Source organism: Ictidomys tridecemlineatus, assembly GCF_052094955.1.
Source record: "Ictidomys tridecemlineatus isolate mIctTri1 chromosome 8 unlocalized genomic scaffold, mIctTri1.hap1 SUPER_8_unloc_1, whole genome shotgun sequence".
Taxonomy (NCBI): domain Eukaryota; kingdom Metazoa; phylum Chordata; class Mammalia; order Rodentia; family Sciuridae; genus Ictidomys; species Ictidomys tridecemlineatus.
Genome location: NW_027520958.1, coordinates 288,011 through 301,654, shown reverse-complemented (window position 1 = coordinate 301,654; position 13,644 = coordinate 288,011). Strand labels below are relative to the sequence as shown.

Sequence of the window (13,644 nt, the reverse complement as noted above, 5' to 3'; positions counted from 1 at the left end):
ATGGAGAAGTAAATGCTAACAGCTTTACTACCAAAAACGTGGCATCAAGATTACAAGATGTGGTATCCTATGGTCAAGGCCAATATTTCTCCCTACCTATAATGCCACTTTATAACCTCTTAGGAGATGATTCAAAGATTCACTAGTTTGATTCAAATGTATATTAGAAAATCAAAACTTGGATCTGAATGTTTGAATGATATTGAAGCTAAAAATAATTCTAATGGCAATATGCAATGCTTAATTATTTATGAAATATATATCTTCAAAATTACAAATGTCTCATCATATAATCTGTGAAATAAGTTAAATAGTCTATGAAATAATTGGTATAGTTGTTATTGCCTGCTTTGGTATATATCCAGTAAAAAATTACACACACACATACACACACACACACACACACACACACACACACACACACCCCAATGTATTCACACACATTCACCTAGATACACCTTACACATATCACTTGAAAACCACCACATTCATCTAATTATTTTTAGAAAATAATCTTTCACATATTAATGTATACCTCTATGGCAACTCCAAATTACATTGTTTAGAAAAAGAATGCAGAATATTATAGAAAGAATTCTGAGGTCTATCAAAACAATGACCTTGAAGTAAAGAATTTTCGCTACTATTCACAAGTATAAGACAAAGAATTCAACAATTCTTGACCTATGTACAACTTAAATTAAGAAATACTGTTTTTAATAAACATATCCATAAACAATTGAGAGAGTTCTTTATTATTTTGAATTTTAGAAGAACATTAAATACAAAAGTTGTTTATTTTTTAAAAAGTATCAGCAGGACAGGGCTAGGGATATAGCTCAGTTGGTAGAGTGCTTGCCTTGCATGCACAAGGCCCTGGGTTCAATTCCCAGCACCACACAAAAAATAAATAAATAACAGCAGGATAAAATAGATTTGAACAAAAATTTAGCTTCATGTAATCTGTAAACAAAGAATAGGGAGGGAATACAAAGCAATAGTGAACAAAAATTAAATATTTACCGATATGTTAGACTCAAGAAAATGAAGATGGAAGAAAATAAAATGGTAAAGATGAAGCTGTGATGAAAAGTAAAAATTAAAGAAAGGCAGAGGAACTATGTCAGATGTCATTAAAATATTGGTTTATTTGAAGAAATGAATTGATAACACGAGTGAATTCAGGGGTTTTATCTGTGAAGTGGAGGATGGATAGAAAGTAAAGCCTGGTGGGGGGAGGGGCGGGGGGAGGAAGCGGCTGCGGCTGCGGATGTCTCTGCGAACCAGCGGCGTCTGTACACTGCGCTGCTGCGGAGCGCCCAATCCAGGCCTGCACCTGGAGCCCTCACCGAGCTCCACGGGTTTAGGTGGCCTTGGAGGACTTGCAGGTCTGAGTAGCTTAGGTTTGAATACTACCAACTTCTCTGAACTACAGAGCCAAATGCAGCGACAACTTTTGTCCAACCCTGAAATGATGGTCCAGATCATGGAAAATCCCTTCGTCCAGAGCATGCTCTCAAATCCTGATCTAATGAGGCAGTTAATTATGGCCAATCCACAAATGCAGCAGTTGATACAGAGAAATCCAGAAATTAGTCATATGCTGAATAATCCAGATATAATGAGACAAACATTGGAACTTGCCAGGAATCCAGCAATGATGCAGGAAATGATGAGAAACCAGGACCGAGCCTTGAGCAACCTTGAAAGTATTCCTGGGGGATATAATGCATTGCGGCGCATGTACACGGACATTCAGGAACCTATGCTGAGTGCTGCACAAGAGCAGTTTGGCGGTAATCCATTTGCTTCCTTAGTGAGCAATACATCCTCAGGTGAAGGTAGTCAACCTTCTCGTACAGAAAATAGAGATCCCTTACCCAATCCATGGGCTCCACAGGCTTCCCAGAGCTCATCAGCTTCTAGTGGCACTACAAACACTGTGAGTGGCACTGCTGGTAGTACTACCAGTGGCACTGCTGGACAAAGTACTACTGGGCCAAATTTGGTGCCTGGAGTAGGAGCTAGTATGTTCAATACACCAGGAATGCAGAGCTTATTGCAACAAATAACTGAAAACCCACAGCTTATGCAAAACATGTTGTCTGCTCCCTACATGAGAAGTACGATGCGGTCACTAAGCCAGAATCCAGATCTTGCTGCTCAGATGATGCTGAATAATCCCCTATTTGCTGGAAATCCTCAGCTTCAAGAGCAAATGAGACAACAACTCCCAACTTTCCTCCAACAAATGCAGAATTCTGATACTCTGTCAGCAATGTCAAACCCCAGAGCAATGCAGGCCTTGTTACAGATTCAGCAGGGTTTACAAACATTAGCAACGGAAGCCCCCGGCCTCATCCCAGGGTTTACTCCTAACCTGGGGGCTTTAGGAAACACTGGAGGCTCTTCAGGAACTAATGGGTCTAGTACTACACCTAGTGAAAACACAAGCCCCACATCGGGAACCACTGAACCTGGACATCAGCAATTTATTCAACAAATGCTGCAGGCTCTTGCTGGAGTAAATCCTCAGCTACAGAATCCAGAAGTCAGATTTCAGCAACAACTGGAACAACTCAGTGCAATGGGATTTTTGAACTGTGAAGCAAACTTACAAGCACTTATAGCAACGGGAGGTGATATCAATGCAGCTATTGAAAGGTTACTGGGTTCTCAGCCATCATAGCAGCATTTCTGTATCTTGAAAAAATGTAATTTATTTTTGATAACGGCTCTTAAATCTTTAAAATACCTGCTTTATTTCATTTTGACTCTTGGAATTCTGTGTTGTTATAAACAAACCCAATATGATGCATTTTAAGGTGGAGTGCGGTAAGATGTGTGGGTATTTCTGTGTTTTTCTTTTTTGGAACAGTGGGAATCAATGCTTTTTCATTTAAGGCTACTGCATGCATCAAACACTTCTGCATTTATTGTAATTTTTTAAAAACATCACCTTTTATAGTTGGGTGAACAGATTTTGTCCTGCATCTGTCCATTTTATTTGCTTTTTAAACATTAGCCTATGGTAGTAATTTATGTAGAATAAAAGCATTAAAAAGAAGCAAATCATTTGCGCCCTATAATTTGTGGTACAGTATTGCTTATTGTGACTTTGGCATGTATTTTTGCAAAAAAAATGCTGTAAGATTTATACTACTGACAATTTTTGCTTTATTTGAATACTGTATGCACATTTGGGACTGCATTTCTAGAAACATACTATGATAGGTTATCTAAGCAGAATACCTATAACCAAAAAAGTAAAAATAAGGAAATACTTTTAAAGTTTAGTGTTTCCTAGTTGTATAGAATCTTACAGCATCTTTGATGAACATCTCAGCAAAAGTGCCAGTTAGTCAGGTTTGTTAAAAATATGGTAGAAAAGCTGATTCTGGTTGTCTGTTTAGGGACATTTAATTGTACAGACAGCATAATGTAACATTGTCTCAACATTCACAGATTGACTGTAAATTACGTTAATCTTTGTGCAAACTGAAGGAGCACCTTAGTATACCCCAAGATGCATTTGCCTAGGTCTTTACAGCTTCTCCCATAGTAGTTTAACAGGCATTACAATTTGTAATTGAAATGTTGCTTTCACTGAAAGTGTTGATGTTTCAGTTACTTTTAATCGCCATATAAAAATAGAACAATCTTCTGGGTTTATCAGTTTTTTTTTTCATGCACAGGCAATACATGAATTTAAAATGATTTGTTAGCCACTTGTTTCTGAAGTGTTTGGATAGTTCTATTAAGAAATAGTTAAATATTGTGCTTTTCAGAGACTCAGAGAAGGGAATGGGGGGGAGGGGGCGAGACGGAATCTATCCTGAATTGGGCCAGCCTAAACTAAATAATACTGGCAATCAAGATTCTGTTAGGATTTCTGTGCATATAGTGTAGTCACAAAGTCTTATTTGGGGTGAAAAAGAGCCGTTTTAACAATGTTGAGTACATTTGGCTGTTCTACAGCCTTTTTCTTCCCTCCCCAAAGAAGTTCTCTTTGCCTAACTCTCAAATTGTTGGGGTGGTACATTCCTTTAGGACCAATTAAAACATAACTTTTAGAGGGTCAGTAATATATTTGGCTGACTCTGGTTCAGTATTCTCTTAGGTCGTTATTTCTCTCATGTACAGTTTCAGGAAATTAAAATGTTAAAATAACCTAAAATGAGTTCAGACCAATAAAATCAAGGGAAATACAAGATGAATTCCATTATTTCTGTAAGTTGCTTGCTATTAAAAGTCAAGAGGCCAGGTTGCCCACCAGTCCATGCACTGTTCTGACACTTTCCCCAGGAGGAAAACATGTACAGAGGTCAGGGTGGAGGCATGACCACAAGAGGTTAAGAATGTTCATGTGTCTTTACTCTTTCTGCCTTATGCCTCAGTCTGGTTTAAAGACTTTTGTATTGGTGAATGGCAGTATACAGTGTGGGACAGTGTCATAACTAATTTGATGATTTATTAATCACAAAATAACAATAAATCTCTAGCTTTAAAAAAAAAAGAAAAGAAAAGAAAGTAAAGCCTACTTGAGCCAGCAGCACAAGGAGAGCATTGTAGACAAGAGCCCACTGGGGTCCTGGTCGTTGTATATTAGGTAGTGAGTGGGAAGGTGAGGGACAAATCAAGGAGGTTCAGTTTGATTTCCCTGTCCAGTGCTATTTTAAAACCCTTGTACCTCATATCAGATGCATAGCATACAGGAGAAAGAGGTGGGGGAGAGGAGGGGAGCGCACACATCATAAAAGCTAGAAACATGAAAGCAGGATATGTGAGTGAAGCTTGCAGATAGTAGACATGAAGAATTCTGCCCTTGTTATACAGAGGCAATGGGTCTCTGAAGGTTGTCAGTTGTAGTTATCATTAGAAAAAAAAATATATTTTTAAAAGCCATAAGAAAGGATTTTGAAAGATTTTACCAAAAAGAAATGATAAATAGATAGTATTTAACTTCATTTAAACAGTACATGATATGCACATTTCCTGAAACATGTACCCCTGTACTCTGTGTTACATATGTATTTTATGTACACATTAAAATATATTTAGACAAAAATGATAATTGGTTCTGTTCGTAGGTCATATTTTCTTTATCCTAAAATTATAAAACTTTTCTCATGAAACTGAGAGGATAAGGAAACAAGAGATAAATTATTCTATAGATTGTAGTGATCTTGACTAGAGCTTTATTACCCATAAAATCACATGAGATCGAATACTATAAAACTAAGAAATAACAGCTTGCTTATACAGAAAGGAGTGTTTGAATGAAATCAATCATACCTAAAGGATGTTCACATGCAATATCTACAAATTTAAACTTATATAGAATTTATCTTTTTAACCTTGATTTCTGAGACTTACATTACAGGATTAAGAAGGAGACACAAAATATAGAGAGGGAGAGCTCAGTATGGCACTTAGACACACCTGACTTAGAAATTTTGCTCCTTAGGTACTCCCTTGAGCAAGCAGCTTAACCTTTTAAACTTCTGTGTCCTTATCTATAAAGTGAGGATATTTATAGTGCAAACCTAAAGAGGTTGTAGGGATTTAATAAGAATATATTGTGCATATTAAGTGTTCACTAAATGTTAGCCATTATTATTAACAGGGTCAAAATAGCCCACAAAACTTAAGCTTGTGAGTGTATTAGTCTCTCTCTCTGGAAGGAAATCATCGGGGCCATTCCTCCCTGACCGTGATGACCTCCACATATAATGATCCCATAGGAATCAGCCCATCAATAAACCGTGCATATTGCTGATAAAAATGTCACAATATTTTATGGAGAACTAATTTTGGAAGAATATTGATTAAAACAATGAATTGAATGTATTTTTAGATACAGAAATCTCTGAAGCACCCAATCCTTATTACAGAGCTTTTACCTTTTGATGAGGTGGGATTCTTGAATATATTTTGTGTAGAAGTGGCAAAATCTATCCTTTATCCATTTCTGCATTATGTTACCTGAAATTACATTATATGATTATTTTCTTAAATATTAGATTTGCTGAACTGATTGTGAGAAAATTTATTCTGGGGCTGAAAATGTAACTATGCTTAACACTGGAGGCCCTAGGATTCATTCCCAGAACTGCAAAGGAAAAACAAAAAAGATGTTCTAAGTGCCTTTAGTAGGCCAATGCTGTGCACTGAAGACAATAAAGACTAATTTCCTAATTAGATCAACTAAATGTCTTTTAACAGCTTTATTAAAGATGATTGATCTAGGTGCTGTGGCCCACAACTGTCCAAGTGATTCAGCAGGTTGAGACAGGAAGATCCCATGTTTGAGTCCAGCCTGGGCAACATAGTGAGACCTTGTCTCAAAATAAAATAAAATAAAGAAGACTGGAGATATAGCTCATTGGTACAGCACCCATGGATTCAAGCCCTAGTTTTACATGAGAAAAAAAAAAGATTGACAGATAATAAATTGCACTTGTTTATAGTATAAAATCCTGATAAATTTTCATACATTAATATAGCATAAAGTTACTGATACTACCAACATAATTAACATTTTAACAACCAAAAATTGTGTCTTTGTAATAGCTCTGAATTCCCTACATTGTACCCATTGATAATGCTCTGTCTTTGTATAACAATTGCATTTTCTAGAACTTAAATAAATGGAATTACACAGTATATTTTTTTCCAGCTTTGCTCATTCAGTGTAAATTGTTTTGTTTTTGTGCTAATATTTTATTAGTCTCCACTGATGAAGAGTATTGCCTTGTATAAGATAAAGCACAAGTTGTTTATACATGCATCCAGTGATGCTGTGCATTTGGAATGTTTTCAGTTTGGGACAGAAAATTAAACAGCTTGGCATGAACAAGACTTCCTTTTCTCTTATGTAGATATACAAGAGAAAATGAGTGAGTCAAGGGGTAGGAGTCTATTTATGGTTTTAACAAACAAACTACTATCTAATGCACTTGTAAAATTGAACACCTTCATCAACATTGTATGAGATTTCCAATTCCTCCATGTTTACTTAGCTTTGCATTGTTATGACCAATTACTCAACAAGAAAAACTTAAAGAAGGAAAATTTGGGGATTTATGGTTTCTGCATTAGAGTTGGCAAAAAGGAAGCAGAAAGAGAGCAGGGAGAAAGGGCTTTAGGGAAAAGCAAGCACCCCCCACCCCAGTGACCAATGGGCTATGTCCCACCTCCCTACAGTTACCACCCAGTCCATTCAAAACAGGATGTACTGATTAGTCTACAGCTCTCACAATTCACTTTTTTAAAATCTCTGAATATTCCTCAGAAACACAGGAACTTTTGAGGAACATCTCATATTCAAACTGTAATACTCCATATCTATACCAACACTTAATATGGTGAAACTGATTTTAGACATTTTAATATGTATGTAATAGATTTCACTTTTTGGGAGAGAGAGAGAGAGAGAGAGAGAGAGAGAGAGAGAGAGAGAGAGAGAGAGAGAGAAGAGAGTTTTTTTTAATATTTATTTTTTCAGTTTTCGGTGGACACAACATCTTTGTTTTATTTTATGTGGTGCTGAGAATGGAACCCAGTGCCCCATGCATGCCAGGCAAGCGAGTTACCGCTTGAGCCACATCCCCAGCCCTAGATTTCACTTTTAATAGGCTTTACTTTTAGATAATTTTGAGTTTCGTAACAAAATTGAACAGAAAAAAACACAGTTCTCACACATCCCACACCCAATCTTCTCCAAAGTGGTTCATTTATCACAATCAATAAATATTCATTGATATATCATTGTTATCCAAAGTCTACAATTCACATTAGTATTAACTCCTTGTGTTGTATGTTCTAGAAGTTTTGAGGACTTTAAAATGACACATATTAGCTGAAAGATTTGCCCTACTCTCTTCAAAATTCTCTGTACTCCACCTATTCTTTCCCTATTTCCCCAAATACCTGGATAACAACTGATATTTTCACATACTCCAAAGTTTTGTTTTCCAGAATGCTATATATTATGTATTTTTTTTCACACTGATGTCTTTCACTTGGTAATATTCATTTAAGTTTCTTCCATGTTTTTGTATGATTGAGATGTCATTTCTCTTCATCATTAAATAAATGATATTCCACAATATTATTTTGTCTTGAAGAACTCTGCTGTATTTAACCATTCACCCTCTGAAGAAAATTTTGGTTGCTTATATACTTGGCAAAATATAAAATAAGATAAAGTTGCTTATAGGGTTTTTAATTTTCTTTAATGATTATGTTGAATTGTAATTATGTAGTTTCCACATGTATATTCTTTGTTGAATTGTTTGTTTAAATCTTTTACACCTTTGTGTTCATAGATTTATTGAGGCATAATATACTGCCATAAAATATAATTACCTTAACTAGAGTGTTTATTGAAAAAAGTTATGCAGTGATTATCAGAATTTAGTACATTTCCATTAGTCCCAAAGTTCCCTCAAACCAGGTTAAAATCAATATATGCACTCATCTCTAGTCCCAGGATGTTCCCATCTCCAGATCTATATGGTTTTGTCTGTTTAATGTCTATATGTTTTTGTCTTTTCTATAAATTTCACATAAACTGACCTCTTTATTATCATCCTTTGTGTCTGACATTTTCATTTGGTATAATATTTTTTAAGATTTATGAATGTTTTATGGCACATTGTGGCTTTTTGTTTCAGAAAAGCATTTCATTATATATTATTGTATATTCATTTATTAATTCATCTGTATAATGTCTCTTTGAAGCAGTTTCAGTTTCATCTATTTTCAAATAATGCATTCTTTGTGTAAATATAGGATTTAAATTATCTTTAGTAAATATCTTTAGTGAATAGGTAAAGTGGATTCTTGATTTTTACAGTAATCCTTTTATTTTACCTTAGCAACAAAATTACCAAACTGCTTTTCAAAATGGCTGCTCCATTATACATTCCCACCAGTGATGTGTAAGTATTTCATGATCTCTAATGACTTTACTTGGTATTAATTGCCTATTGTGACTCTATCCATTCTAAAAGAGTGTGTAGTGATATCCCATTGTAACTCTAATGACCAAAGATGTTGAACATTCTTTCTTGTTCTTTTTAGCCATCCATACATATTATTTTGTATACTATCCGTTTAAATCTTTTGCCTATATTATTAAAGCAGTTACTTGGTCATGATACATATATATATATATATATATATATATATATATATATATATATATATAATACGTGTGTGTATGTGTGTGTTTCTGAATTTAGTTTGCTAATATTTTATTAAGGATTTTTGTGTCTGTGTCTAGAAAGGATATCAATTGAATATTTTTGTCTTGCTTTGTCCCCTCATTTATTCTTCTAAAACAGTTTCTATAAGACTCTTGTTTCTTCTTCTTTATATATTTGATAGAAATCATTTGCAAAGTATTTAAGGCTGAACTTTTTTTAGGAAATTTTATGTATCAGTTCATATTTTCATTTGTTTTAGATCTAATAGTATTTTCAATTTCTTCTTGAGGCAATTACATTAATTTCTACCATTCTAAAAACTTTTTCCATTTTATCTAAGTTTTTTTAATTATTGCCATAAAGTTATTTAAAGTTATCCCTAATAATCATAAATTCTGTAGGATTCATAGTGATGTGCTTTATTGTTTCATTATTGATTATGGAATTTTGTATTTTTTCTTTTATTTCTTAAATTTAGTGAAATGTGATTTTTCTTTGTTTCTACAAAGAATCAATTATAGCTTTATTGATATTATCTTCTGATTTTCTGATGACTTTTTCAGTTATGTGAATGTATTTACAATTTTCAGATGTCTAACTATATTCTTATTTCCATTCTGCTGTTGAATTCATCTGGTAATTTTTAAAAAATTTTATAAGTATAATTTTATCTCTAAAATCCCTACTTATTTGTTCTTTGTGTTATGTATTATTTTGTAAAAAAAAATGTCTTTCTCATTTCTTTGAAGAAGTTTCATCTTTACTTGTCAGAAAATGCTTATGATAGTAACTTTCACATTATTTAGAATAGCTGTAACATTTGTGCCATATTTGGTTGTCTTTTCTGCAGGATTTAAGTTCTTGTATTCTACAAGGTTTGAATGAGTACGAGACATTAAGTGTATTATGTTATGAGATTCTGGGTATTTATTTAAATCCCCAAACTAATGATATTCAGTCACTTTTTCTTATGACAAGTAATCTGTCCAAATTAATTCAACTCATTAAGTTCTAACCTCCTTCCTGTAGTGTGTAATACCAACATCAGTTCCGATTTCAAAATATTACACTACTCTGTCCACTTAGAGTGGCAACTAATGGTCTGGGACATTCTTATCCAGTGTTCTACCTTATAAATCCATTCTCAAAGGCTCTCTTACACTGTTTACAATCATATTCATACCTGAAAGACTCTAAGGTCTGTATACAAGAGTTTATATACAACTTTGAGATTTTACTCTTGAGTTTTCAGCACTCTGCAATATTCCTGACATTTTGGGAGTTTCCCAGAGGGTTTGCTTCCCAATTTTCTAACCAGAAAGCTGGAGCTTTAGAGTCTCCTTTCCACTATGTTTTTGTTTTTTTATTTTCCAAATGTGTCTAAATAGGAACTTAGCAGTAGGAGATTAGAGTTGGAAAAATACATAAGAGTGTATTCAATAATACTTTTATGTCCACAGCTCCTCTATCAAGAGAGAATCCCCCCTTTCCCAAGCTTTTTTTTTTTTTTTTTTTTTTTGTCCTGCTAGTGATGGAACTCAGGGGCACTCAATCACTGAGCCACATCCCCAGCCTTATTTTGTATTTTATCTAGAAACAATGCCTCACTGAATTGCTGAGCACTTTGCAGTTGCTGAGGCTGGCCTTGAACTTGCAATCTTCTTGCCTCAGCCTCCCAAGTCACTGGGATTACAGTCGTGTGTCATGGTGCCCTGCTCTGTTGTTTAGGGTTTTGATTCCTATTAGGAGGTGCTGATTTCACTTACCAACCATAACAAAAATTGCCTTGGGACTAGATTATGACAAAAATGTAAGAAAGAAGAGAAGGAAAAACCTACAAAATTTCCTCCATGCTGTTTGACTCTTAAGCACTCTTTCTCAATCCTTAGAGGAAAAGAGAATGAATCTACAAGAACTCTTTCTGTTCTCATGCAGTGTACATCTGTGGGGTTTAAGCTGCCTTTTACTCTAGACTGTAAGATAACAGAGAATAAAAACTAACATCAATGACCACTAAAACCTCATAGTGTTCTCTGATTGCTGCTTCATGCATTATATTCAGTAAGGGGGCATGAAAGAGTGAGTTTGCTCCCTGTGGAATTGAACAGAACTTCAATTCCAGTACTGAGCACCTTGGGCATTTTTCTAAGGTCCTTCCCAAACTTATCTCTGGTGCAAGAATGTTTAGAATGCATAGAGAAGTGGTTGGATTTAGTACTTAAACTTCTCCCCTACTATAATGTAAATTATTAGGATAAATAGGATTCTGGGTTTTTTGTTTTGTTTTGTTTTGTTTTTTTGAGACAAGTTCTTGCTGTGTTGTCTCAAACTTCTGGGCTCAGATGATCCTCCTGCTTCAGCCTCCCAGATAGCTGGGATTACAGGCATGCACCACTGGGTCTAACATGAATACCAACTTTTTAAAATATTTTTATTATAAAAATTAGAGGTAGCATGTGGAGGTAGAAAAATAGATCATATATTCTCAGGTGAGTAAAGGAAGCAGAATGTAGTTACAAAACTGAAGGAAAAGAAAAAGAGTTGAAGGTAAATCCGTATAAAATACAAATATTTCTTTCTTTTAGGAGTTTGGTTGTACCACTCCACATTGAGATAAGAATTATTGTTCTAAAGGTAAAGTTATATAAAAAAATTGATTAAAAAGCTGTGTTGAGACTGACAATAATAAATCCAAAAGCTTGGGGAATAAGATACTGGATCTTTTCATTGTGACAGGTTTTTCTAATGATATTTATATTTTGGCAATTAGAAATATTTTCTTTTTCAATGTACATCAAAATTTTAAAGATATTCATGCTTTAATCCTATAGTTTATCATAGTATTTCCAAACTTTTTTTTTTCCTACAAGATTAAGGTAATGAAAAGTTATGAGAACGCTAAAGTAAAAAAAAAAAAGCTCAGAAATAGTTTTCATTTTTTATTTACAGATTCACAAAGAACATTCTTATTATAAGTGTTTAGAGAAATTATATAATAAATAAAGCAATTAAGCTTTCTTGAACCTAGAATTTTATAATCTTAACAAAATAAAAAAATCTTTTTTATTCCTCACTTTACATTCAATGGATTAAAAAATCCTAGTGTTTTCCAGAACACACTTGAGAATTACTGATCCAAATTGAGGGGATTTCATCTTTAATTTGATCATTGTATTAATATATGAACAATATGAAAATAATACCACATTAGACAATTTAAACATATGTTACCATATCCATACTTTCACAAATTTTGTCATATATGATTTTGGAAATTAATAGAAGCACTATCAATGCATACATCTCACAGATATGATTGTCCTCCCTTTCCAAAAAAATGATCATTTTCTTTTGTTCTTATTTTAACCATTTATTTGTAGATATCCAGAAGACTTATTGTAGTAGGAAGTGATCTCCAGAGAAACTGAGCCAATGACATAAGTACATAGACTCACACACACAAAACACACCACACAATTTATTGTATTGGCACACAAGATTATGGAGCCTAACTAGTTCCACAATCTGCAGGAGATCCAGAAAAAGATTTTTATATATTCCAAAGTCCTGGAGACAAAGAAGCAATGGCATAGATTCAAGTCTGTTCTGAAGATAAAAGAAGCAAGAATGGCAAAGGCAAGAGAAGATGGATATCAGATATCTGGGCATCCCATGGTTCAATCAAGCTAATACATAAAATTAATCACCTCTCTACAAACATAATAAAGAGAAACACCACTGACTTTTCATTTAACTTTTCCTGACATAAACTTATAAATAATCACTTTTCATTCATCAAAAGTTGATATTAATATTGGTATACAAATATTAACTAAACTATGCACTCTATTTGGATTTCACAAGTTTTCTGACTCTCCCTGGGTTTTTGTTTTAAAGGCTATCACAATTTTAGAGTGTTTATTAGATTCTAGAATAATATATATTTTTTTATTCTTCGGGTCATATAATCTCATTTTTTATTTTGTTGTCCATGTTTTTCCCTTCTCCTATTGGGAACTCTTTCAGCTAAAATAGCAAATATATGCTCTTCACGTCCACTCATCCTTTTTTGTTATTATTGTTATTATCTTCTGTATATGTTTTTTAAATCACTTCTTTATAGGATGGACCTAAAAACTTTTGGCCTGTTTTTCACTTGTGAAGAATTTATCTGAATACAGTTTGAAGGTGTTAGCTAGCAAGTAAATACCACATTGTTCAGATAGTAAATAAACTAAAGCAATTGTGTTGTCTGGCAACATTGCAGCCAGCAACTTAAGCCTCTTTTGCTGAGCTTGTATTACAGTAATACTTTCATTTGCAATGATTGTTATGGTAATAACAATATTTCGTATGCTACATTAGAGTTGAAAAACATTGTCTCTGCTTCCCCTTTGAATATCTGCACTTTGATGGGGTACATCAGTGTTAA

At 34.0% G+C, this 13,644-nt stretch overlaps 1 long non-coding RNA gene and 1 pseudogene across 1 annotated transcript in view; one reads left to right on the top strand and one right to left on the bottom strand.

Moving 5' to 3' along the window:
- LOC110597434 (uncharacterized) overlaps nt 1-13,644 on the bottom strand; it is a 313,342-nt gene that overhangs the window by 140,610 nt on the left and 159,088 nt on the right. The gene's annotated exons all lie outside the window — the stretch shown is intronic.
- On the top strand, nt 1,271-3,661 carry LOC144372281 (ubiquilin-1 pseudogene; annotated as a pseudogene).